Source organism: Natrix helvetica (genome assembly GCF_964273705.1).
Source record: "Natrix helvetica genome assembly, chromosome: 3".
NCBI lineage: Eukaryota > Metazoa > Chordata > Lepidosauria > Squamata > Natricidae > Natrix > Natrix helvetica.
The window spans coordinates 131,092,860-131,120,361 of NC_138549.1; positions in this window are offsets into that span (position 1 = coordinate 131,092,860).

Here is a 27,502-nt window from a genome sequence, read left to right on the forward strand (position 1 = left end):
AATTGACACACAATGTACCTTATGAGGAATAAATTAGTTAAGTTTTGTTTTATAAGGCTGCATTTTAAGAAACATTCCTTCTGAGATAGTTTTCTTCATAATTTGTGTGAGAGTTAAGAAAAATCAGTTATATAAACAACCAATAACAATACTTTAATAGTTATGAAGTATACAATAAGGTGTCCTCTGAAATATTGTGTCCCCTTAATAAATTTTTGTCAGGCTTTTGAACTATGGTTTTCCAAAGTAATCAAAAGAGCAAGACCATTCTGTATTATGCTTCATTTCCCTCCCAGACTACTGCAATTGAAAACAGGGTCTTCAAGAGGAGTGATTCCAAAAAAGAGGTGAACTACCTTAGGCTATCAGATGTGGCCTACAAAAATCTGGGTATCCTCTATCAGGGGTGTCAAACTGGCTGCCTGTGGGCTGGATGTGTGACACGTAGGCCAGACCCACCCCAGCTCTGCAAAGACAAAAGAAGTTGTGATACGTTACGTGACTTCGAGTTTGATACCTGTGCTCTAGATGCAACAAAAAGATTTAGAGCATTCGAAGTATTTCCTGCCATCTAATGGTTACTCAGAGTTTTACAGTCCATGTTTGATAGTCTTTCTGTAAAAGGTAGCTAAACTTTGTTGGTTGGTTGGAAAACATTTCAGGGCTATAGTAGACACTGAGATGAAATGTTTGTTTGACTCAGGATGGAAGGAAGATATGAGCCACTACAGGGGGTGGGGGGAATCATCTGAGTCCTTGGAAAGTAAAAAGCATGAGAAAGAAAGCAACTTTACCTTGACTGGGTTTACATATAAGTTGAAACAGAGAAGGGCTTTCATTGGCTTTCTGGATTTTGATATAATATCCTAGTCATGTTAAAGTACATTCCAAAGCTCCTAACAACTCCTGTTTCCTGACTTTGCCTATCTAAAAGTGCTGACTATTATCAGTAACATTGTATAAGCACATGCTGTTCTTGAGATGCCTATTGCCTTGTTGTTCTATCATTTTTAAAATTCAATGGTGTGTGTGTGTGTGTGTTAGTTATTGATAGAGTAAACTTGTGAAATAGGCATTATAAAATACAAGGATGAGACCCTGTATGGTAATGGCATCATGGAAATTTCACAACATATGGATAGACTTAACCATAGTTTCAATTGGAACCATCCTAGACTAAGCCAAGTTCAAAAATACTAAGGAATTTCTAGAAGCCTAGCATTCTTGACAAATTAGCCATCAATAGATATATAGACATAAACAATATCCATATACTATGCAAAAGAGACAATCAACAAGCCAAAAAAGGAACAAAAAGACTAAAACCAGCAATCAGCAGCCAGATGAGCATAGATGAACTCCAAGATTAACATCAGACATCAATCAAGTAAGTAATACCCAATTAAGAAATTATCAAATAAGCCAACAGTAAACAGCTCAACCAAAGAATCTCTACAGTTACCCACACCAACACTGACAGGTCAAGCCAGTAGAATATAAACTGAGAGAAAACTCCACACCTTACTAGCATGGTTGATATTACCTAGTTTGGTAATGAAATGTCTGCAAGAAAACAACCATGCCCAGAAAGCACCAAGGATCCCTAATTTCAACCCTGAGCTACAAATATTCTCCTTTATTGACATCTGGCTATCCCAGGTTTTTGGGAAGGACTTGATAGGTGGATAAAAATGCAAAATGAACTCTAAACATTTGGCTGATGTGTGACCAGCCATAATACAAATAATAATGCCCTTCATCCATGCAGCAACATTGACAGGTTCTACTTACCAAGGAAAATAGATGGGCGTGGAATGTTGCAAGTACCTCAAAGGCCAACTGAATACACACAGGAAAAAAAGGCAAAATATTACCCGTATACAACAATAATTAGCAGGCAACTTGATAACAAGAGGTGGCTATGGCTAAGAGCAGGAATGTTGAAGAAAGAGAGAGAGGGGCTAATTCCAGCTGCCAAAGACCAGCCCTTAAAAACAAATGCATATAAAGTCAGAATTGATAAAGACAGTAACAGAAAACAAATGCTATTTCTGCAAAGAAGGTGAAGAACTGTGGACTACCTATTTAGCCACAGTGGTGCAATGGTTAGAATGTAGTACTGCAGGCTACTTCTGCTGCCTGCCAGCTGCCTGCAATTTGGCAGTTCAAATCTCACCAGGTTCAAGGTTGTCTCAGCCTTCCATCCTTCTGAGATGGGTAAATTGAGGACCCAAATCGTTGGGGGCAATATGCGGTCTCTGTAAATCACTTAGAGAGGACTATAAAGCACTGTAAAGCAGTATATAAGTCTAAGTGCTACTGCTATTGCTAGCTGCTGCAATACTGCATTGGAATATCTGTAAGAAGTCCCACTTGCCTGCAAGCGAGAACTGATGGCGCCACAAAAAGAATAGAAAACAAAGATACTAAAGTGCTTTAGAATTCAAACACACAAATACCTGCCACAAAACACCTATTGACTTAACAACTATTGATAAGCAAAGCAAAGGGTCTGGATAGTGGATGTGGCAGTACCTGGACACAGGAGTGTAGAAGAGAAAGGAATAGAGAAGGAAACAAAATACAAGTACCTGCAAAAATAGTTGAACGAATGGGGCAAAAGAAAGCAAAGTACTACCAATAGTAATAGGCGTTTTAAGTGCAATCCCCAAACAACTGGAGCACTACTTGAATAACATTGGCATTGACATAATCACTATCAGTCAATTGCAAAAGGCAGCTTTACTTCAAACAGCTTACATCCTGCTGTGATACTTTTTAATATTATTAAACTACAAATTCTACTTAACCCAGGTCCTTAGTAAGGACATAATGACTGGACAAAAATGCCAAATTCAGCCTAAATATCTGGCTGACTGTGCAGCCAATCATCATCATCATCATCATCATCATCATCATCATCATCATTCAAGCAGCCCTTTCTCCAGACTTCCCTCATTCAATTCACCGCATTTGCATAATTACAGACAATCTTCATTAATTAAAAATGGGAGGAATGGAGTGCAGTCAAAAAAGTAAAAATGACAAACATAACTGCATGAACAAATCTGCCATCTTAACCCTTTATATTTTCCCCAACAGATGCCCCAGATTTTTAACTAATATGTCCAGGGAAAAGTGCCCTAATTAATGAATCTATTAACTTTTTTTAAATAAAAAAGAAGAGTAAGAAAGGAGGGAAACCATACAGAGTATGGCAGAGATCACATCTGGGGAAACTCCTATATCTCCCCTGATGTCTGAACTGCCCTCCCAGTGCTACTTGATACCCTGGCTTGGCATGTGCCAGGCAACCAAATAATCCAGCTGCTCAGAAACCTTTTGGGTGGTTTCCCCCTCCATACACCTCTGCCTCAGGGGCATATACCTAAGAAATGTGCATTTGACAGACAGACTAGGATCACTCTACACTCCCATCCTCACTGTAGGGCCAGAATCAGAAAAAAATGGAAAGAGAAAGACAAAATAGGAAAAGGAGCAGTGAAGTGCTTTCCATTCTCCAATCTTTCCAATAAAACCTTAAAGTTAAACCTTAACTTTCAAATTACTTCTTCTTCCCTCCTGCTATAAGTCTGTCTGTCCCAGCAGCTAACCAACCAAGCCAGCAAAATGCAAAGCACCCAGCAGCCGGGGGGTAAGTTTCTGCTGACTCCTTCAAGTATCAACATGTTCATCCATTTCAGAAGTGATCAAACTAGCGTGCAAGGCTACCCTGTTCATCAAGCAAAGTGATTCATCAGCCTCCAGTGGCAGTTCCATGGGGGCAGTGGAATAGAAAGAAGCCCCAGGTGGTTGCTGCTTCCCACAGCTACTTCTCAGTTTGGAGAATATGCAGGAGCAGACAGTTCTCTGGTGCCTTTCACAGACGTTTCTTCAGATGAGGCACTGAATGGATAGCCAGTTCCAGTTCCACACTGGGGTCTATGACATACATTGAGGCATCTCCCCATTTTACTACATAGTACATTGTACTGTAGTCTCATGCTAGAATATGGCTCATACATAATATTTTAAATGGTATTTATACAGAAAGAGCATGTCACATGACCAGAGAGACTTACAAATGGTCATAGGTTTGGACTGATGGCAGAGTGCCCATAATACAGCCATGTGACTGTGGAGGGGGCAGATGTCAGATCTTTGAAACTGGATCATAAGTTTCTTTTTTGGGGTCTGTTGTAACTTGAAATGATTGCTAAATAATGAGTTGTAAATCAAGGACTGCACGTAGAACAGTGGTGGAAACAGAAGAATTGGTTATCAAAAAAGCAAAAGCAAAATCATATTCAGTCTGAAAGTAGAAGATCAGACTAGAAACCAAGATAAAGAAATTAAACTCAGATGAAGTAATTTAAAGAACACAAAAGAGCAAAAAATGAAGAATGTAAGGATCAAGGAAGCCTTATAAAAATATTGTTACCAGGAAAACTGAAGAAACTTGGAAATCATAACACGACAAATAATAGCAATAGATGAGAAAACAATGCTATGAGACCCAAATAAATCAATTTAAGCAAAATCAGCTGTTTTAATCAGATTCTACAAATTATATCTTTGGTTGGCCTGGAATTATAGCTTTGATTGGAAACCAGAAGTTTATTTTCCAGCCCACGCATGCTCCCTGGGCAGCTACTTAGTTGTGGCCCAGATGAGCGCACATGTGTGTGCATTCCCTTTTCAGCACTCAATGCCGAAAAGGTTCACCATCACTGCTATATGACATTGCTATGATCCCACTTTAGTAGGATACAGTACAAAACAAATCTAATAAAATCTCACATTTTCTTTTTATGGAAGTATGGAAGCTTTATGTAATTTATCAGAAATTGAAAGTCAGTCACTGAAAAATATCAAGAATTTTTAGTAATGGAATTTGCCTAGAGAAATGTAGCAATACATAGGAGTAAAATCATTCACAATAATGGAATTGATATGCTAATAAACTTTCAGGGAAGAAAAATATTCATTGACTGAATGAATGTAAAAGACAATTGAAAACAAGCATGAATGAAAGTTAAAAATTGGAACATATTGAATGTATGGGAAACAAAACATGTCTATCAAAATAATATGAGAAAAACTTGAACAAAATGCTGGTAAGGAATAGCATTAGATGGTCAATTTCTACAAAAGATTGAGGGGAAAGTGAATAAGGAACAAACCTGGCAATGGCTTACAGCTGGAACATTAAAAAAAACCCTGAATATTTGATTTTGGCTGTACAGCAGCAAGCTATTTGAACAAATGCAATCAGGGCCATAGTCAAAAAATTGTCAAATGATTCAAAGAGCAGATTGTGCAAAGCAGCAAAAGAAACAATAGATCATATACTTGCAAGGGATGGTACAAAGTGATTATAAACAATAATAACTCACCATAATTATCCACTGGAACATCTGTAAAAATTACTATATGCCAATAATGAAAAATTGGTGGAAACATAGAATTTGCAAAATAGTACAAAATAAACTGACAAAATATTGTGGAATTTCCCAATTCAAACTGACGAAGTCTCGATTGATAACACATCAGATTTATGTGATTGAAAAAAAGAAAGTGTGAATTATTGATGTGGCAATACTAGGGGATAGTACAATAAAAGACAAGGGGTTGGATAAGATCAGAAAGTATCAAGATCTGAAAATTGAAGTTGAAAGATTATGGCATAAACCAGCCTTGATGGTCCCACTGGGTGCCATACTCTGGATCACACTGGGTGCCTTACCAAAAAAAGTCTTACACAGCACATCTCTGCATTGACAAAATTTCCATCTGTCAATTACAGAGTGCAGAATACTTGGATCTGCACACAGTAATATATTACAATATTCTAGGTTCTTGAGAATAATACGATGTGTACGGAGACCAACATCAGCTAAAGAACTCACAGTTATGATTTCACATGTTCTGTGTATAATAATGATAGTAAACATCCAAAAGGCTATTCCATCTTCTTTACGTGGACAAACTGAAGCTGGGTGTCATGCCCTCAGCTGCAATAGGAGCTGCTCAGGACACTCATTTGCTCCCACAACATGTCTGTACTTTGCTGAAATATGTGATTCAGTGACCCCAATTATGCAAACTCAGCAGTGAGAGTATTTAAGTCCTGATAGGAACAATTGGCCTTTTCTAGAAGCAACTTTACAGCATCTGTCTTATTTATCCTGACACTTGGAATCTAGTCACCCCTGCTTGTTGATCAAGCATGACCTCATTTCCCCCTTAATCTGGCATTGTAAATCTTCAGCTTGACTTTGAACTGCCAAATTTGGAAACTTGCCTTGCTTCGCTATGTCTTATCTTCACTTGTTGTTTCCTGCCACCTTATAGTTGGGATTTACAGAAGCAAGTCTCCCCATTAACCCTCCATGTACCTAGGAACTGTGTCTGGCTTCTGAAGGGGTAACAAGCTAAGATAGGAAAAAACCTATATGGAAAAAGAACCATCTCAATTGGAATTGTTGATCAAGTAAACAACCAAGATATTGCAATGAAGTTTGGATTGGACAAATGTGTCACCCTATATCTATAGGGGATAAATAATTAAAACTAAAGGAATCAAGTTACCCTGTGGAAATAATATTAGAAGTCTGAATGAAGGTGGTCACTAGAAATGCCTGGGCATCCTTCAAGCTGATAACATCACGCACATTGAAGTCAAAAATATTAGAAGTGAATACATCAGCAGAATGAAGGAAATCTTAAAATCCAAACTCAGTGGAGGAAATCAAGGAAATCAATCAATTACCTGGGCAATTCTAGTCTTTAGATACATGGCTGGAATAGTGGAATGGATTGAAGTGGAACTAGAAACCTTGGATTGAAAGACCAGAAAAGTAATGACAATTATTTATTCATGCAGGACATTTGCAGACTCAACTTACAAAAAAAAAAAAGGTGACCATGGAACATTGTAAGTAAAGACAGTTGAAGAAGAAAATCAGCCATTGGAAGATTAGCTGAATGACAGTGAAGAAGATGTATTGAAGCTAATATACCATAAAGTACTGGTACTTTCCGGAGTATTGGAAACTGTCTTACAAAACAGATCAAATGAAGAATAGAAAATAGACATGGCAAGGCAAAGTATTACATGACCAGTACACAATAAAAAACAACAAACAAAGCAGATTACAACAAGATCTGGTAAAGGCCAAAAGCAAGAAAACTGAAGAAACAGAGGGCTAATTTTAGTTGCAGAACACCGAGCTTTAAGAACAAATGAATACAAAGCCAGAATCAAGAAGACAGGCAGCAAATTGCCTCTGCAAAGAAGCTGAGGAAACAATAGACCATCTAGTTGTCTGCACCAAGAAGATTGCAAAGACTGATAAGAAACAACAGCATGACAAAGTAGCAAAAACAGAGTTTTGGAATATCTACAAGAAATACCTCTTGCTGTAAGCAAGAACTCCTCTGACTTAGCTGAGAAATAGACAAAGTGATAGAACATGAACTCTTGAGAGTCTTTTGGACTGCAAGGAGATCAAATCAGTCAATCCTAAACCCTGACTGTTCTTTGGAAGGACAGATACTGAAGCTGAAGCTGAAATATTTTGGCCACCAAATGAGAAGAGGGGACTGATTTGAAATGACCCTGATGTTGGGAAAGATTAAGAGCAAAAAAAGAAGGGGATGGTTACATAATGTCATTGACACAACTAATATGAATTTGGGCAACCTCCGGGTGACAGTGGACGATGGAGAGGGAAATGGTGTACTGTGAACCATGGAGTCATGAAGTTTGGACACAACATAGTGACTGGAACAACAACATAGAAAATGAAGAAGCTCTAGTGCTCTTGGACTTTAGAATCATAATTAGAATAGCTCTGGAAGGGACCTTTGAGGTCTTCTAGTCCAGCCCCCTGCTCAAGCAGGAGATCCTATACCATTTCAGACAAGTGACTGTCCAGTCTCTTCTTAAAAACCTCCAGTAATGAAGCACCCACAATGTCTGAAAGCAAGCTGTTCCATCAGTTAATTGTCCTTACTGTTAGGAAGTTTATCTTCAATTCCAGGTTGCTTCTTTCCTTGATTAGTTTATATCCATTGTTCCTTATCCTGCTCTCTCTCCCCACTGTCTCTCTCTCTCTACACACACACACGCACACACACTATATATATGTGTGTGTTTGCGTGTTTGTGTGTGTGTATTTGTGTGTATATGTGTGTATTATTAAAATTTTATTGAAAATTACCATTAAGAGTTTTTTAAAAAAATGAAAGATGGAAAGAAAAAATTGAAACTGTGAAAGAAGTAAAAAAGAAAGAAAAATAGAAAAAGAAAAAATAGAAATTAGTAAAGAATAAGAAAAATATGCAAAGAGATTACTTTACAGGTCATCAAACGTAGAAACAATCATCTTCACCTAAAATACAACAAATGATCTCTTCTTCCCATGTCCTTTCTGTTATCTATAAACAAACCCATAAAGCTTCATCATTCAGTTGTGATCGGTAAAAGAATTACCAAATATAACAACATATATAATTTAACCTTGATCAAATAAACCCTTCAAATAAATCCCTTCAATTTACTTCTAACAATTTTTAGTTACTTCAAATAATGTCTAGAACGTGATTTTTTTTCCTTTCCCTTGCCACAAAATTCCTCAAAGTTTTAACAAGTCTCTTTTATAAATCCAATATAGGAAAGTTATCCAGGTCACTATTTTCATGTCTTTATTTATATAACCCAATTAATTATTAAGACATCAGTTGGTTTCATTTCTATGTTTAGTGCTAGCATCTTTTTCCATATCATTCTTATAGCTGGTAATTTTTAAACTGAGATGTCTCAGTCTTGTCTGGTAAAACTTATTCCTCTTTCATAACATCTTTTAATCATATCTGTCTATAGCGGTAGATACTTTTAAAATTAATATCTTGATCCATTATCACATGTTAAAATATTTTGCTCCTTTCTGAATTAGTAAATCAAATTTAAATATTCTTCTTTAATTATAATCTTTAATTCTTTCTAGTTTCCTTTACTGTCCAACCTTCAAAGTCTCATCCTATCATGTTTCCACTTTTAATGGCCTGAGTAATTGCTTGGTCCATTAGGATAGGTCCTTTCTAAGTTTCTTTCTCTGACTAGCAAGCCATTGAAGGGTCCTACCTCTCTTGTTGTTGCAGAAGTGGGTTTCTGCCGGTTTGGCCCAAAAATTGCTTTCAATTTTCTCCCAGAGCTCTAAACCTCTAAACCAGAGCCAGGGTGGCAGGGTGGCAGAGCCAGTGGTTAGAATGCAGTACTGCAGGCTACTTCTGCTGACTGCCAGCAGTTTGGCAATTCGATGCTCACCAGCTCAAAGTTGACACAGCCTTCCATCCTTCTAAGGTCAGTAACATGAGGACCCAGATTGTTGGGAGCAATATGTTGACTCTGTAAACTGCTTAGAGTGGACTGTAAAGCACTGTGAAGCAGTATATAAGTCTAAGTGCTATTGCTATTGCTATTGCTAAACCTGCTAGGACCAGTCCTGCAATCTCCTGAAGGAAAAGCAACTGAATGGGACAATTATAGGCAATCTCAAGCTCTCTTCTTATCCAGAGAGGAATTACAAAAAGCTGATCTAGATTTGTTCTGTTGTAGTTATCAGCTATGCATTTAGCAGAGCTATCTTCAGTTAGAAATTTCTTTCCTGGAAGTCCTTAACCAATTTTGTTTCTTTTGACAAATATTTATTTTATGAGAAACATTCAACAGGTCATATATTACTGATTGCCAACAAGCAGTTACACACCAAGTAAGCAAAGTTCCTCCTTTTTCCTGGTTTTCATTGTTGGAATAGTACTTTTACTGTCTTAGGCAAAACATATAGCATTTGACTGAATGTAAGAGCATCCATGTTTGAATAGAAATTAACTCTTGAATTTCACTGAAATTTCATTGAATATAATCAATGACTCCTTGCTGAATGGCTAACAATCAACTTAACAAAATGTTATGGTAGAATGATCTATTTATTTGCAAACACGACTACTGAAGGATGTTATGCTGAATGAATAGGAACAGAACAGAACAGAAAGTATTCTATTCCAGGCTAGTTGTGCTGTGTCAAATGCGGGCATAGAATGGCTGGAAGGATATGGTCAATGAGACCCAGCAATCAACAACCAAACTGCTCATTCTGATGGATGTAGGTATTATGAAAGACTAGTATATGAAGATAATGTTCCTGAGACTAGAAGAAAACTATTTGTTCCAAGGACTCCTTTCAACACAGCAAGTAAGATCCTAATAATGTCTGAATTTAGACTCATTGAAAATTATTGGTCAGAGTCCAGCATGTTGTTCTACTGAATAGTATAAGACAGAGGGGAAAACAGGTAGTTAATTCAGTTCACATTCCTCTCTCCATTCAACTTGCTCTCCAGAAATATACCATAGATCTAAATGTATTTCCCTTGGCTTTCAATGGAGAGGTAGGGATCTATCTAGCTGCCACCTGCGGAAAGGATAGATCACCTTATCTGTTTTTCAATATTAATTCTTCTGGAATAGAAACAATTCCTTGTCTAATTAAACAATCATTGTAACTAGTATCTTGCTAGCGTGAAGCATCCTTTTATTAATTTGATCATTTGATTTATTATCTACTGCTATCCAAAAAGTCATCACTCATGCAATGCATGAGTAAGAACTCAGGAGGGAAAAGTGAACTACTGTCTGCAGTCAAGGTGAATAAGCCAGAGTAAAATAAGATAAAATAAGGGGTTGGGAAGAGACATGTTTCATACCAAAGAATCTATTGCAATTCTGTTAAAATATTGGTGATGGCTTGCTCATCCTGATTCCACACTGAATGATCCAAGGACAGGAGGGATTTTGTTGTTCAACCTCTACTGGGCAAATTGCATTCATCTAAGCACCATGGGAGCAGGAACTCTATGTGGAGGATGGTGTGAATAAATGAAAATTGGTGAGTAAGATTAAATAGTTCTCTTTCATTGATATACTTAATTGACTATCTATGATGATCTTTTCTTGAACTAACTTATATTAATGGAGGACACAATCTTACTAGAATGGAAGAACAATATATCTCTATATTGTTGTTCTTAGCAGTTCCTATTAAGATATAGATGCCTCCTTGTTTTCATCACCAAGAAACCAGTGTAAATGACTGTGGATATCCCTGGGAACATAGTGCTAGTTTTGAGAAATGTATTAAGGGGCAATTAGTTGAAGCATGAAATCTATGAAGTTTTGTGAAAATGTATCCAGCTGCCTTATTTGGTTGTTGTGCCCACTTGAGACAAAGATCCTAAATAAGCCAGTTCAATATGCACAATATATTTGCATATCTAAATAATTTGCATTTTTAACTCAATTTCTCCCTCAGTTTGATCTTTGATACTATATGTTTCAGATCCATAGTCTTTATTGCATTATGTAATTGAATAACATTCACAATCATTCAGGTTCTTAAGCCAAGCCATGTCACAAACTGCTTATAAAATACATTATAAAATACAAATAAACAAGCAAGGGGACATTATACATCCTTGCTCATATTAAACCATTTGTTAAACATATCTTTTATTCTCAGGCATGCTTTATTTCTATTTAATCAGCAACAACTTTCAAGTCCACATTCATGCCAAATGTGCCACAATTCAAACTTATTCACTTTATCATATGCTTTTTCTAAATCAGCAATCATGTAACAAATATGCAGTGGGTATATACCATTCTTTTTTTCTTTTTACTACTAAAAAAAAGACATTAAAAAGGCACAGGTAATTAAAGAGATAGTTTGGCAGTACCTGGGTACCTTGAACAATTTGACAAGATAATATTTGGTTACATTGGACAGGTCTCCTGGATCCTATCAACTAGATTTAAGGAATTTGTGAATGTTATCTCAGAATGATCTTTCTTTCTTTCTTTCTTTCTTTCTTTCTTTCTTTCTTTCTTTCTTTCTTTCTTCCTTCCTTCCTTCCTTCCTTCCTTCCTTCCTTCCTTCCTTTCTTTCTTTCTTTCTTTCTTTCTTTCTTTCTTTCTTTCTTATGAGAAACTGACACACTGTCAAATATTTGGAAGAATGGCAAATATTCCTTTCCTCAGAAAAAGAAAGAACCTATAGACTGGTAAACCTAATCTCAATATAAGGCAAAACTTGGGAAAAGATTATTAAGCATCATTTGTTGAACATTTAGAAAGAATGAATTGCTTGGTAGAAACAAGAATGCATTTATCATGAACAAATCACAACATATTTATCTAATCTGCCTTTTTGATAGAGTGACCCATTTAGATAACAATATGTAGTAGGTAGATCTAGTATACTTTTAGCAAAGGATTTGACAAAATCTCCCTAATCCATAAGATTACAAAAGGTGGATAAAAAGCTGGTTGTATATTTAAAAAGTGTGTGGCAATAGCTTTGAAAAAAACTGTAAGGAAGTGTTACGTAATATACTGCAGGACTTCATTCTGAGCTTGTTATTTCAGTTTATTAATATTTGTTAATTTATTAATATATGACTTGAATGATGGCTCCATTTAAATATGAGCCAGCAGTGTGCAGCAGCTGCTAAAAAGCCAACACAGTTCTAGGCTGCATAAACAGAGGGATAGAATTAAGATCACTTGAAGTGTTAATACCACTTTATAAGGCCTTGGTAAGGCCACACTTGGAATACTGCATTCAGTTTTGGTTGCCACAATGTAAAACAGATGCTGAGACTCTAGAAAGAGTGCAGAGAAGAGCAACAAAGATGATTAGGGGACTGGACGCTAAAACATATGAAGAATGTTTGAAGGAACTGGGTATGTCTATTTAATGAAAAGAAGGACCAGGGGAGACATGATAGCACTGTTCCAATATCTCAGGGGTTGCCACAAAGAAGAGGGAGTCATACTATTCTCCAAAGCACCTGAGGCTAGAGCAAGAAGCAATGGTGGAAACTAATCAAGGAGAGAAGCAACTTAGAACTGAGGAGAAATTTCTTGACAGAATAATTAATCAGTGGAACAACTTGCTTCCAGAAGTTGTGAGTGTTCCAAAACTGAAAGTTTTTAAGAAGATTTTGGATAATTATTTATCTGAAGTGGTGTAGGGTTTCCTGCCTAGGCAGGGGGTTGGACTAGAAGACCTCCAAGGTCCCTTCCAGATGTGTTATTCTATTCTATTTGTTAGATATCCACACAAGCTACTGCGGTTTCCACTCCAGTCCTCCATTTAGGCGGGAGCCTAGGTTGAATCTGATTGGTTGAGAGGTCTGACAGCTCCCTATAAAAGGAGAGTTGTCAGACCTCACAGTCGCTGGATTGTACATACTTGTCTGTAAATAAAGAGCTGTTGTTGCCTTCAACTGGAGTCTGTCCTCTCAATCCCCTGATCTAACACTGGCGACAAAGGTGGGATTGAGAGGCAGATAGGATGAAGAATGAACAACCAGACAATCCAGCAAGTAATCCAGCCCGGAGCATCGGCGCGGCTTCGAGCAGCCATTTTAAAGCAGCAAATTCAAACCGCAAGACAAAATGGCCATGCACGCTCCGCTAACTCCGTACGACCCAGTGGCTGAACATTGGGAATCCTACATGCTGAGGTTCGAATGCTTCCTTGAGGCAAACGACCTCATGGGAATACCAGACTCCCAAAAGAAAAACATGTTCCTGGGCTACTGCGGCCAGGAGGTCTTTGAGACGGCCAAAGACCTGTTGGAGCCAACTCCGATCCAGGCAGTAACTTGGATGGCCTTACAGCAGACGCTACAGACGCACTACGCACCCAAGCCTTCCCGACATGTCCGCCGACATGAATTCTATATGCGCAACCAGAAGGCAGATGAAACCATCAACCAATACATCGCAGCCCTACGAAAGGCGGCCACATATTGCAATTTCCGAAACCTGGATGACCAGATCCTGGACCATCTGATCTGCGGAGTGCGGGACATTTCTCTGCAGAAACGCCTGCTGGCGAAATCAAATTTAACTCTGCAGATCGCACTCAACAAGGCCAGGGCATCGGAGTCAGCCGACTGGTCCACGGAAACGCTACAGCGCTAGCACAACGCGCCCCAGTCCATCACTAACCATCCCAGGTCTACCTGCAGATTCCGAGATGCAACCTGTCAGCGTTGCGATAAGAAGGGGCACATCGCAAAAGTGTGCCGGAGCGAAGTCCCCTGCCACCACTTGGCAGCCTCAAACATACCGCCAACAGAAGCCCACCCCAGGGACCTGGTGAAATTACAAAGGGCACCCAGAGAGAGGACCAAGGGAGACAGCCCAGAGAGAGTATACCCAGAGAGAGTACATCCAGAGAGAACCGCTCAGAACCTATCTCACAACGATAGCTCAAGTCCACACACGGCGGCCAAAAAAGCTGAAGCTCACGGTCCTCATTGAGGATGCTCCATGCGAGCTAGAAGTCGACACAGGATCATCATTAATGATCATCTTCTGGTCAACCCTGAAAAAGGCTGTCCCTAGCCTCAAGAAGCACCAGCTTCGCACGCCAGACATCATGCTGCGCGACTATCAGGGGAACCGAGTCCCCATCGTGGGCCAGGGCACCTTCCGGGTCCAGTTTAAAAACATCACAGCCCAGCTTCCCGTGACCGTGGCCAGCGCACCGCTGCAAAGCCTCCTGGGGCTAGACTGGTTCGAAGCCCTGGGTCTGGAAGTCACCGGCATCAACGCCATCGAGAACGGCAGCGCCAAGGCGATATTTAAGGAGTTTGAGGACGTCTTCAGCTCCAGCCTCGGTAAGTATGTGGGGACACCAATTTCCTTTAATTTGGACCCCAACGTCACGCCTATCAGGCTTAAACCCAGGAGAGTGTCTTTTGCCCTCCACCCTAAAATCGATAGGGAAATTGACAAGCTGGTGAGCCAGGGGATCCTAGAACCAGTCGACCATGCTCACTGGGAGACCCCAATAGTGACCCCGGTCAAGCCGGACGGGTCAGTCCGCATCTGCACGGACTATAAATGCACAATAAACGTCGCGCTGCAACAAAGCGCCTACCCTGTGCCCATTGTACAGCACCTACTACATTCGCTAGGGCCAGGAAATTTTTTTGCGAAATTAGATATGGCGCAGGCATACCAGCAGTTGCCTGTAGATGGCGCCACAGCGGAGGCCCAAACCATCGTGACGCATAGGGGTGCATTCAAATGCAACCGCCTACAATTCGGAGTTAGTATCGCCCCTGGACTGTTCCAAAGTGTCATGGAACGGCTTTTGCAGGGGATACCAGGAGTCGTCCCCTATTTCGATGACATCTTGGTATCAGCTGCAAATGAGGCGCAACTTTTAAAACACGTTAGGGCCGTTTTGACCAGAATTCGGGAAAAGGGCCTCCGCCTCAAAAAAGAAAAATATCAAAATAATGTGCCCAGGGTAGAATTCCTAGGGTACATGATCAACGGTTCTGGGATCCACCCGACATCCCAAAAAGTTAAAGCAATCCAGGACGCCCCTACACCTCACAATCAGACTGAGTTGCAAGCTTTCTTTGGGCTCCTTAACTTCTACAGCGTCTTTCTCAGAAAGAAAGCAACCATCGCTGAGCCTTTGCACCGACTTCTAGCAAAAAACGCTAGATGGACCTGGGGACGAGCCGAGGCCGCCGCCTTCGCCGGTGTTAAGTGCCTGCTCACGACCGACTCCCTGCTGGTCCAGTACAGCCAGACCCTGCCGCTGGTTTTGATGTGCGACGCTTCACCCTTCGGCGTCGGCGCAGTCCTCAGCCACAGAATGCCAAACGGCACCGAAGCCCCCATCGCCTTCTACTCGCAAACCTTGTCTCCCGCTGAACGGAACTATAGCCAACTGGACAGAGAAGCCTTGGCTGCTGTAGCGGGAGTCAAGCGTTTCCACGAGTACCTCTACGGCCGCGATTTTGAACTTGTGACAGACCACAAGCCGCTGCTGGAGCTGCTGGCTGGGGACCGACCCACCCCGGTATCCCTTTCCTCGCGCATGACCAGGTGGACTGTTTTCCTGGCTGCCTACACATACAAACTGGTACACCGACCTGGCTCCACGCTTGGACACGCCGATGCTTTGAGCTGCTGTCCCCTGCCGGAACTGTTGGCCGACCCCACTCCGGAGACCCCGGTCCTCCTAATTGACTGCTTGGACACTGGACCGGTCTCCTCTGCTGATGTTGCCCGCTTTTCAGCAAAGGACAATGTAATTAAGCAAGTGTTTAACTGGGTATGGAGGGGGTGGCCCAAGGGACCTGTTGGGGCCGATTTTAAAAGGTTTTTTACAAAGCATGATGAACTGTCGGTTTTAAAAGGTTGTTTACTGTGGGGGGACCGGTGGTTGTTCCGAACAAACTGCGACGTGCAGTATTAGAGTCATTGCATGTGGGGCATCCTGGCAGCGTCAGGATGAAGGCATTGGCTAGGAGCTACGTCTGGTGGCCTAACATGGACAGGGAAATTGAAGAGTGGGTGGCCACTTGCACTCCTTGTCAGGAATCCAGACCAGCTCCCCCAGAGGCGCCCACTAAGGAGTGGGAGTGCCCTCAGGCACCCTGGTCTAGGGTGCACATAGATTTCGCAGGCCCCGTTCACAGCCAAACGTTCCTAATAGTTGTGGACACATATTCAAAATGGTTAGAGGTAGCCCTGATGGCCTCTACCACGGCAGAGGCGGTAATCAAGGTGCTATGGAGACTTTTCTCCACGCACGGCCTGCCTGACATCTTGGTCTCCGACAACGGGCCCCAATTTACGGCCATGCAATTTGAGACCTATCTAGCTAGCCAGGGAATTCGGCATGCCCTAGTCGTGCCATTCCACCCGGCCTCGAATGGACAAGTAGAACAAATGGTACGCTCAGCAAAAGAGGCCCTCACCAGGATGGGCCCGGGTGATTGGCAAACACGGATTGATCACTATTTACTAATACAACATATTACTCCTAGCATCACCATCGGGAGAAGCCCCGCTGAGCTTCTCATGGGTCGCCGGCTAAGGTCTCACCTAGACCGGCTACACCCAAACTACTCTGCCACATTGCCTCCAGACTCCACCAGCAAGATTCGGAACTTTAGCATAGGGGATTCAGTATGCGCCCACAACTATGCAGGGGGGACTCTATGGATTCCTGCCACGGTGATAGGCATCACCGGACCTCGCTCTTATCTCTTAGAGCTAGAGGATGGTAGAAATTGGAGAAGGCACATTGACCAACTCCACGGTCGCCTAACCCACTCCAATCTTAGAGCACCAGACGAAACTCTGACGCCAACCAGCCCTACCCAAAAGGAGCAACCAGTCACTCCTTCCACAGACTTCTCAATCCTGAACGAACTGGCAGATTTGTTGCAAGCCCATAGCGAGCCCCGAGTGAACAAACTCAAAGGACTCCAGCCGCGGCCTGGGGTAAGTTCCAGCAGCTTCCACCGAGAGGAGCTGAGGAGCAGAAAGGTCCCTCCAACCTGCTCCAAAAACCAGTTCAGAATGAACTGCGCAGGTCTGCCAGAGTTAGGCAAAGACCCGCCTACCTAAAGGACTACGTCACTAATTGGAATGCTCCAACTAAGAGGGGAGGGGTGTTAGATATCCACACAAGCTACCGTGGTTTCCACTCCAGTCCTCCATTTTGGCGGGAGCCTAGGTTGAATCTGATTGGTTGAGAGGTCTGACAGCTCCCTATAAAAGGAGAGCTCTCAGACCTCACAGTCGCTGGATTGTACATACTTGTCTGTAAATAAAGAGCTGTTGTTGCCTTCAAGTGGAGTCTGTCCTCTCATTGCCCTGATCTAACACTATTCTATTCTGTTCTGTTCTGTTCTGTTCTATTCAAACAGGCAAAGGACTCAGGCACTGAAGATGCCATCATTTTTGCCATCACTCTCCTGAACACCCAATTCTCACAGTACTGTCTTATGCCAAAGAATATTTACCCATGTGGTATGGCTGCATTATTATTATCCTTCTCATCTTCTCTACTATTTCCTCTTATCAATATCATTATTATAACTAAGATCACTGTGTTGTTTTGCATGTACAATGAAAGCTTCTGAATTAGAGAAAAAATTATTGTGTAACCAATCACACTTGGTCAAATAAAAATCATATTCTGCATATGTGTATTTCATATAAATATATAATGTATTTCTCCCAACAGAATATTTGTTTGTTTGTTTGTTTTGTTTTTATTGGATTTATATGCTGCCCTTCTCCCAAAGGACTCAGGGCGGCGTACAACATTAAAAAACACACATCCCAAAAGTTAAAAAGAAATTTAATATATATCCAAAAAAAAAAAAATCGAATTTATGGAACAATACATTTAAAAATGAGTTAAAATTAACAGGCCAGGCCAGCTTGCTGGAAAAGCCAACTTTTTAGGGCGTGTCGGAAGGACCGGAGGTCAGGGATTATGCGAAGAAACAATTGACACCTTTGTCCTATCCTACAACTCCTCAACTAAGTGCATTCTATAATATTTTGGACCATCTCAGGTATTTGTCATACAGATACTTCAAAGTAAATATACTTTTTTGGTGTATCTACTTATATAAACTGAAAATATACTTTTTCAGTCTTGAAATAATGTTCGTGTTGCCAATTTTTTTACTACTGGTTTGGGCATGTTCCCGCGTGTGATGCGGGTGGGTGGAGCCTCGCGCCGCTGCTACTACCAGTTCGCCTGATCCAGGCCAAATTGGGAGCAACCCACCTCTGTGTTTAATGATTGCTTTTCCAAACTCAAAGGGTGAATTTAGCTTATAAAGCATGACTGCAATACTAACTATGAAGCTCAAAGGAAACACAGCCTATACTTAGGTACAGCAAAAAGATTTTCCCTCTACAAGGAATAAATTATGAAAGAGTAAAATATTTAAATGGAAGCTAACATGAACCCAGTTTCTTTTCAAATGAATCTTGCCTTCTAAATCTATAGGAACTTTTCCTTCTGAAATAGGATTAATTGACATGTTTTCCTCCACAAGAATAATTCTAAGCTTTCCTACATTTTCTTTTTAAAAGGGAAAAACAAGTTTTGTATCAGAAGCCATTCAGTATTATTTGAAATGACATTGTCCAAGAAAATTGAGTCAGGTTCCTTGCCAGTTAAATAGCATATCACTTAAGCACAATACCTTGTTTTTCTGCTTCCGGCCTTGCCTTTTTGTCCTATCTGTTTTTAGTTTAGATGGATAAAAACTGTTCCTCTTTAAGGTGCTACAGAAGTCATTTTTTTTTCCTGGTTACTTAGACTCAATTTATCATGAGTCTGGAACATGAAGTTTTCTTTCTTCGTGTTCTTTCTTTCTTTGCTAAACTGCAGACTCAGGAAATGAAGATTCTAGCTATGTGCACATGATTTTTTCAGTCACTTGGTGTTCTTTGATAAGGTATCTCTCTCTAACATAAACAGAAACAATGTGCCATCATGATCTAATATAGCCTACTGGTTGTTTCAGATCAATCCAATCTTCAAAGTAGTTGAAAGGTTTCCATTTCATATACATACATAATGTATTTCTCTGATCGGAACATTTGGCGAATCAGATGCATATCTTGAATTGTTCAATAAAAACCATTTTGAAAGGCCTTTCTCCTTATCCAGTATTGGTTGAAAGAAAGCAGAAGCTCCAAATTTACTTTTTCCATTTTTAATATTCCTGTGTAGATTGGAAGGATTTACAATGAAGTTATATCACTTGTAGTCACCATAAGAACATGAACTTCTTTTTGAGCTCTAGATGTCCCTTTTTTCCCGTAATGGAACAATGTTATAATGCAGACAGCAGCTGGATGCAGGATCCAAGGAGTAAATATCGCCTGGAGTAAGAGGAGATCTTGAGATAGATGTGATTTAAAAAGCTTTAGAAAAATATTACTTTCTGGATTAAAAAGTGTGCTTGGCATATGGATTTTAGAAAGTTAGAATGGATTAAAGGCTGATGGACCTGAAATTACAATTTTAATTTTTCCCCATATTAAAGTGTCATTGCTTACCCTTTCATCAGTCAAAACAAGACTTTAAATGCTGAAGACTAGAGAGAGCTAGAGAATAATAAAATAATGAGAATATGGTTTGATGGAAAACTGAAAAAATATGAAATTTTATAAAAAATTGTCTTTGAAACTCTCAGAAATGATGACTAGATGGATAGTTAAGGATATAGTGGATGAAAGAGAAACAAAATTCTCTGGATGAGTTTGAAATTAATTTGAATGTGGATATAAGTGTGGCAAGTAATGAGAAGGATGCAGAAAAGGAAATATTGGACTTTCAAGTAAAATTGGATGATGTTTTAATGTTTAAAGGAGATGTACAATTATCAAACAAAAAAAGATGAGGGTTTTTTACTGGACAAACAAAAGAGAACTGGTCAAGGATCTTGAAGGATTTACTGTTTACTTTTGTGCTGCTACTAAGAAAACTACATGGATATGTCCATGAAATCACCAGGAATCTTAAAGAAATCAATCGATAATTTCTAGTAATTAGGGACAAAATTTCTAACATTCTTGGAAATCATTGTTCCCTGCAAAATAGAATAGAAGAGCAATGTTGTAATGCCTACTTCACGGAAAGTAAATACATATCAACTGGAACTGGGAGACATTGGCTTCTGTGTTAAAGAACCTAAATCCATATTTTCTAGACCAGGGGTGTCAAATTCAAGGCTTGGGGGCTTGGGGGATTGCTTTCTATAACTATTCTGTGACTTTGTTAACCATTAACTTTAAATTTTAAGCATATTCTTTTTATCTCTTGTGATAATATTTCATTAATGTGAAAAAAATTAATCATCACTTCTATGCATACACTAATTTCATTTATATATGCATACAAGTTTTGTTTATAATTTTTCATAGTCTATTTCATTGAGCTGGAACCAGTTACCATTTTCTTTCATAGAAATATGAATTTGAATAGTACAAATCTGAATAAAATGACCATTTCATACAATTCAATCATCATATTATTTGTATAGAAAATTGAAGGGATCTTGTTGATCACATGTGGGAGCACTTTTTAAAGAAGAAAAATGGATTAAAATAACTTTTCTCCCATATTCTGATAAGAATTCTGTCTCATTCCTAGGAAGAAAACAACAAAAAATTAGGTGGTGCTACAATTATATAATCCAAGTTCTGTCCCTTTCAAATATGCCTTGTGTTAGTATGGTATGTATTATAAAAAGGGCGTAGATTTAATTGTGTGAAGATACCTGCTGACTTTTTGATCTCTTCCCTGTTCTATTTACTTGAAGTTGTCATCACCCTTAATAATTGACAGAAAATGCAACTCAGATGGTTCAGCTTAAAGACTGGAACTCCTCGTTGGAGGTAGAAAGGAGGAAAATGTCATTGGAGTAGAAAAAAGAAATGAAGCAGGAAAATAATAGTGGTTTGTAACAACCCAATTTCTTCATTACAAATAAATTTTCCAAACTACCAAAACAATACCTATCTACATGGACATCACTAAACAGACCACCTAGAAATCAAGCTGACTCTCTGATTAGTGTAAGGTGATGGTAGAGTTCAGTTATAGCAGTAAGAATGTGGCAAGGAGCTATCTATAGAAAACATCACACAATGCTCATATGGAAGTCCCAAGCCAAAATGAGAAAACATAAGCCAAACAGTTTATATTGAGCATAAATCTACTATTTTCTTGGAGAGCATCCTGAATTGTTTTGAAGTTCTTAATCTTATTGATAAGGAATCAGAGGAACTCTGGAATGAAATCAAAGAAGTTGTTAAGGATGAATGGGAAAAGAGACTGCCAAAGACCAAGAAACAAAGCAAAACAAACAGGATATCAGAATAAATAGTAGAAACTGCCAAAGAAAAAAGAGAAGTCAAAGCCAAGAGAGACAAAGATTTATGAACAAAATTAACAAAGAATTTCAGAGAGCTGCTAGAAAACACAAGAAGCAATATTACAATGATATCTGTAAAGACATCAAAGACAGAAACAGGCATGCAGAAACAAAGTTTTCCAGATGTTCTCCAAATTCAGAGGGAGGTTTCAGTCTTGAACTGGTATGCTTAGAAATGATAGATAATCAGAAAGAATTTGGAAGCAACTTTTACAACTAATACATTTTATTAATATATTAATATATTAGCATATTGCAATTAAACATTTTATTAGTAAATTAATATTTATTATCACTTTATCAGAAGCATGGCTAGACTGATTATTAGGATGGGGGGGAAAGGAAGGGAAGATAGATTGGTTATGCAGGTAGAGATCACATGAAACACAGATTACAAGTATCTAACAAATTAATAATTGAAATTTATAAAAACCCATTGTACTTATTAAGATCTTCTGAGATTGACCCAATAGGTGAATTCAACACCACTCAATGGTAAAATGTGTCCGTGGAATGCCCTGGGAGGTTGAAAGTTTCTAGTATTACTTTGCATTGACTTCCAATGTCAAATTTGTATGCACTAATCCTTTTACACAAAGCTTCTTCCATTTGTCCTAAATAGAATTCAGAGGGCATTGCTGGCAGTGGATGACCTTTGTTACATCAGAGGAAGAGCATGTGAAGTTGCCTCTAATCTTGTCCATGTACTTGTTGGGACCTGTAATAGTGATTTTAGTGTAGATGTGAAGCAAAGTAGACATCTGGATTTGTTGCAGTATCTGTTCTTATCATTATTGTCCTGTTGTTTCTTGTTACTTATGAAAATCTGCTTCAGGTTGGGTAGCTATCTTTATTTATGCTAGTATGGGCCTGCCAGCCAGACCTGAAAATTTGCAGCATCATTGTCCTGTATAGGCTATAGTTTATAAATACTGCTTTTGAGTGGTTTGAACTGTGAGTTGTAAGTAACTACCAGTGATGTTTTATTGTTCTGTGTCTGTGGTCTGTCATCCCTGGTCCTGGTCCAGGAGTCAATAATATTCTGATCCATGGAGGATACATGAGGCAACTAAAGAGTGCCAAAAAGAAATTAGTCTGAGCTTTATTGATTAAAAAAGGCTTTCAATTATGTTGACCATGTCAAACTGTAGAATATTCTTATCAAAATGGGAATCCCAGTATTTTTCGTTGTCCTCATGTGAAATCTAAATACTAGATAGGAAACCAGTCTGAATAAATGATTGCAAAACAGACTGACTCCAGGCAAACAAAAAGGCAAGGCAAACCTTTATACTTTCTTTTTACTCATTTAGCCTTTCTGTTGAATGTATATTAAGGGAGGTGAAGTTAGAAGAATATGAGTGTGATTTTAAATTTGGAGGGAAACGCATCAATAATATGTGCTATGTTGGTGACACTCAAAATAATGATCTGGAAGTACAAGTGATCTGCAAATTCAAGCAATAAAAGTCAAGAGCCATAGTAAAAATGGGACTAATATTAAAAATAGAGATAACAATTTAATGACAATAGAGATAACAGCCAGGCTTAGAATTGACAGTGAAGATACTAAGGTATAGTTTATATATTTTATCAGCTATTAGTAAAGAAACCAACGGTTGACAAATATGCTATAGAGTCGCACTTGGTAAGATAGCAATGACAACCTTGGAAAAGTTATTCAGATGCCAAGACATGAGTATATCTACAAAGATCAGAATCATGCCAGCATTGGTTTTCCTGTGATAGTCTACTCAAGTGAAAGTTGTACTTTGAGGAAATAGAATATAAGGGGTCATTGGTGCTCTCTGAGCTTGGTTGTTTTCTGGCAGATGATTCATTACTCAAATTATGTAACATTATTAGTGCTAGTCTATGATCATCAGGACCACATCATGAGGGCTACTACTATGATGTTGCCTAGTTTGAGTAATGAAACATCTTCAAGAAAGCAACTAAGCTCAGACAGCACCAAGAACCCACCAACAACCCTGACCTATAAATATTCTTTATGGAAGTACAGTAGGATAGAAACAGTACCGATGCTATTGTACTATGGTGCTGGAAAAGACTCTTCGGAATATCATAAATAGCCAAAAACAAACAAAGAAGACAGTACCAGCAACAATCAACCCCAAAACAAATACACTGAGTTCTCATTAGAGGCACAAATAACTAGGCTTAATGATCACTCTTTGGACATAAAATGTGAAGTCCTAGCAGGAGAAATCTATAATACTGGGATGAGAAGAGACTGACTAGCCATAAGATGGCAATTATGGCAACATGAATTATGTTGGCAAAGGATCAGTTCATCCTGTCTATGTGATCACCAAGTGCTGCCACGGGGTTAATGGCATAAAATCAGCCAATCCCCTCTATGAAAGAGCTGACTTTGGAATGGTATTAAATGGTCATCCTGACATTGGTTTCTAGAGGCCTAACTCAAATTAATTAGAATTTTAAGTTTCAAACCCAACTGGATTATTTGACAAACTCAGGAACTAGCTGAAGGGAAGCAAACTCCTTTGATTTGGTTGATGGTAATATTTTGGTAATTTAGTGTAAAACTATTATAGCAGCAAGCAGGAGCATGGCATGTGTGACGGGTAAAACATTCTGCTCTGGAAAAACTGATCTTAAGGTTCACCACTGTAATTCCAAAGAAGCTAGAGTGCCTGTGGTAAGAGATGCCAAGATTAATTTATATTGAAAGCTAAAAATTCCTGCTATTCCTACTGATCCTGGACATAGAGTAGAACTGAAAATCAGTCAGAAATCAGGATGCCAATTGCTTATGCTAGGTCAGTCTATATCAGCTATGTCCAATAAAATTGTAACAATTTTTAACCTAACTAGACCTGACTATTGTCTTTTAAATTTCCATTTGTGTATGCTGTAAAACAAATTTGAACAATATAATTGGAAAATCTGTATGTTCAATAAATGAAATTAAAGCCTAACAGCAGAGCACAGAATTTATTCTTTTATTTGAAATTTAATTTTACATAATAACTTTCATTTCTTTCTTTGGCTAACACTACTCATATAGGTTAGCACTTGTTTTTACAAATACCTATTGAATAATTCGTTGGACTTCTATTAAACTTTCCTCTTTTCATCTGTAAATTAGAGCAATAACCTGTTATTATGACTTTTACATGATCAAAACCTAATTTTCTTTCTTATAAAAACTCTTGGGAATTTTTTGGAGGATGGGAAAGGAGAAAGTGTGCCTGGCTTTATCCAACATGCATCAGCTGGAAATACAGGGAAGCTAATGACATGGGTTAAATTATTTAAAACTAAAAATTGCTGAAGGCCTTTGGATAACTTTTACTGAGACAAAACCACACCCTAATGTTAATGTAGCTTCCTTGTTAAGCTTGCTAAATTTTTGCCCCACTAATCCGGACAATATAATTTCTTCAATATGTAAATTATTAATTGGTCACTTCCTTAACGTCACCTTCCCCTGTAAAGCAAGAATATCTAGAAATTGGTTAGGAAGAGTATTGTCTGTTTAGTTATTGAGCTGTTGTGTGGAACTCCCTGTCAAAGGATACCTTTTGAGTTGAACACTAACCTTGTCTCTAAACTCTCTTTAGAATTGAGCTTGTCATATTTCTTTAGAGGTGATCCTGGTAAAATATGTATCATCTCATTTCTCAATACAATCAGTTGCTTTCATGAAAAGAAGTTTATGAATTAACTGCAAAAGATGTAATAGGGCGTTTTCAACAACTCCAATTTGACTAAATCCTTGATGAATGTAGAAAAGATGTGGAGACTCTAGAAAGAGTGCAGAGAAGAGCAACAAAGATGATTAGGGGACTGGAGACTAAAACATATGAAGAACAGTTGCAGGAACTGGGTATGTTTAGCTTAATAGAAAGAAGGACTAGGGGAGACATGATAGCATTGTTCCAATAACTCAGGGGCTGCCACAAAGAAGGAGTCAAGCTATTCTTCAAAGCACCTGAGGCTAGAGCAAGAAGCAATGGGTGGAAACTAATCAAGGAGAGAAGCAACTTAGAACTGAGGAGAAACTTCCTGACAGAACAATTAATCAATGGAACAGCTTGCCTCCAGAAGCTGTGAATGCCCCAACACTGGAAGTCTTTAAGAAGATGTTGGATAGTCATTTGTCTGAAATGGTATAGGGTTTCCTGCCTAGGCAGGGGGTTGAACTAGAAGACCTCCAAGGTCCCTTCCAACTCTGCTATTGTATTGTATTGTATTGTATTGAATGACCAATTTTATTCATTCACAAGAAAAAGTACAATTTCAAAATTTATTACAGAATGATATTTCTCAATAGTGTATTTCCTCTGCTTTACCGCTTTTCTGGCTGAACTTTAATATTGACTTTAATATGGTCAATAACTATGGACTAAGTATAATTGGGGCAGATTAACTTAATTATTCAAAGCATCCATAAAGTGCTCAGATTCTGTGTCAAAAGCCTTTTCAGCCTTTAGACTGGATAATAACTAAAAAAAACCCAACCTCTGAATAAAAGAATAGATCAGTGAGTTTAATCTTCACCATTCCTAGGACTTGCAAATACTATTCAAATGGATTTTTGTCAATAACAATCAAGGGTTGCTGAGATGTCAGTCAGGCAAACAATATATATGTATATATGTGTATATGCATTGAACTCCATGCTATATTATTTCCTAAAATATATAATTATTGGATGCTTAGGTGACAAACATTGCTTGTCATTCAGTAGATCTGCTTGCATAGTGCTTGGTATGACAAAAAAGGAAGGGAGCAATCAAATAATATGATTAGTTAAACTTCTGGATATCTAAAGCAGAAGATGAGAGAGATTCTGAGTCATGATTCTCCAAAAATCCCCCTTTTTTTGCACCTCTCATTATACCAGTTTCATGCATGGTATTTCCTACATTTTCATTTTCCATTTCCCTTGAGGCATAGCAGAGATGATGAAAGAAGGAAATTCTCAGAAGGAGCCATCTATGCTACAAGAAGAAGGTCATTTCCATAAGTAGGCTCTCCAAACTGTGATCATGTGCCAACTCCCACTTTTATTCATATCTCTTGCTGGAGGTAATCCTCATAGTCTTCCAGCTTAATTCTACAATAGTAAAATAAGTCATGGACACATCTGATATTATGATTAAAAAACTGAGGTACTACTTTTTATTAAACTAAATAACTTGCTAATAAGATTTGCAATCCGAATTTCAACAATCCATGGAACAAGATGTCTCAGATATATAGAAATAACATTTGTAGAACCTGATGTTGCTGAAATGACAAAAGTGATGTTTCTTTTGTGTATGCAAGCAATGTCCACACAGCACAATGCTGCTTTTCTTATTTATCTTCCTTTGACCGTTTTGGAACTGGATTCTGGATTTAGAAGAGACAGAAAGACGTCCTCACTATTACAATGCTAATATCCAGTGGATCTCCATCTCAAATATGTGTATGCTGTATTGTATAGACCACAATCAATTAAGGCAACCCTTAAAAATGCCTATTGAATTTGTATGATGACCAAGCAAAAGATATTAGATTAGACAGAAGATTGAAATTTAGAAAATTGAGAAAGAGTGCACCAAAGTTGTATACAGTAATTTGTCTCTTTTTTTTTAAACCATCAAATGCA